This window comes from Sinocyclocheilus grahami, unplaced genomic scaffold (genome assembly GCF_001515645.1).
Source record: "Sinocyclocheilus grahami isolate Dianchi unplaced genomic scaffold, SAMN03320097.WGS_v1.1 scaffold492.1, whole genome shotgun sequence".
NCBI lineage: Eukaryota > Metazoa > Chordata > Actinopteri > Cypriniformes > Cyprinidae > Sinocyclocheilus > Sinocyclocheilus grahami.
The window spans coordinates 723,274-725,166 of NW_015505671.1; positions in this window are offsets into that span (position 1 = coordinate 723,274).

Consider the following 1,893-nt stretch of genomic DNA (forward strand, 5'->3'; position numbering starts at 1 on the left):
AGCTAACATCGCTACTAACAGGCGCTCAAGCTCGAGCAGACAGCGGCTTTCATCTCAAAGCGCAGCCAAGCCCAGGACTCTGATAGTGGGCGACTCCATTATCAAAAACATCAGTAGCAGAAATTAGGGCTGTGCGATATGGACAAAATAAATCTATCGCGATTTCTTTGATCAATTTTGCGCTTTCAATTTTAATCACGATTTTGACACATACAGACATGCTTTATACTCTTTAATGCATTCAGTGTGAATTTAAAACATATTTCCAAAAGAAAACCAATTAGAGCTTTATCAGAAAGCTGTAACATGTCTCAAGAACAGACATAAGGCAAAATAATCACTAAGTAAAGGTGTAACAAAATGTCTCTAGAATAATTGTTATTAAAAAAATAAAAAATAAAATAAAAATCTTGTGTCCAAGGATTTTTTTTACCATGCATTTGTCATATAGCTCTTTGTGGCGTTGCCTCAGATGTTGAACTACACAGTAAATTCCCGGGTGTTAACACTGCTTGGAGCATACATGGTCCCACTCTAAAAGAGTGTTAAAGTAACACTGAAGCAGTGTTAAAGTTAATGAGATAATTATGTGATTAATTAAGTGCTGATTGAGCATTAGTGATACACAGCTGCTGTTAACAAGCAGAATCACTGAAAAAAAGAGAAACAAGAATTACAACTGACTTCAGCCACAGCCTTAGATGAAATCAACTGAAATAAAAGACATTAAATCCATCAAGATCTCAGCAGAAGATAATTAAACAAATCCACAAACAGTATCACCAGCTTCATGCATTACTAACCAGTTTGACTTTTTTTGTCATGCATCAAAAAATTTCTTATTAAGAATTAACAGAGGTTTAGATGTTAATGTTTATTGAAAATAATACAATTTGAAGTCACCGCTGTGGAGATAAGCATTTGCTTTAGTTGTGCTCTTGACCCTTGACTTTCTAACATTAGTTTTTCTCTGGTCGTTTTAACTGTGTTTATGAAACACATTGGTTACGGCAAGAAAAATCACCCACCCACTCCTGCTATATATTCACTCGTTGTTCACCCGCTGTCAGCTTAGAATAATTTTCTTCCCGCCCTGGTTGTTCCTGCTAAATTTAGATCTCCACTACTGAAAGAAAGAGAGATCAAAATGAACAAATAAGAGTGTAGTCTGTACAAAATTGTGTTATTTTATTTGTCTTGTCAAGTCTTGAATTTATATGAATTATCTTAAGACACAAAATTTGTTTAATATTTTATGCAACACAGTAGAAAAAAAAGTGTCAGAGAAAATAAAGATGTGTCTTATTTTTATTCGTCATTATCAATTACTCCACCGGCCTCGCTCCGTTCCCATGGCTCTCGGCCCCGCCCCCACACGGCACATTTATGTTTTAGTGAGCTAATGTTTAAAAATGCTAATTTGATTGCATTGCATGTTTGGGACAACATGTTCTTGTTGCGATTTTATGATGATTTCGATTAATCGCACAGCCCTAGCAGAAATACAACAACATGCTGCCTTCCTCAAGCAACCATTTCTGATGTGAACAAGGAACTTCGGAAAATTCTAATGAAGCACAAGACTGCAAATCGAATCATCATCCATGTGGGGAAGAATGATATTCGGAAAGAGCAGTCAGAACTCCTTAAGAAGGGCTTCAGTGAACTCTTTGAAACACTTAAAGTTCAGTCATTCATTAGTGGACCACTCCCAGCAAGGGGAACTAATATGTTTTCTGGAAAACAGCCAGGGAAGCCAGGACAACATATTTCAGCCACCGGAAACACCAGAGCCACAGCCCCGCTCACCAGACACATTATCCCTCTCTCCAACATCTCCACTTTTAAGCTTCTCACAGAAAATGGAGGAACTGGTTTATGCTGGGACAAAAC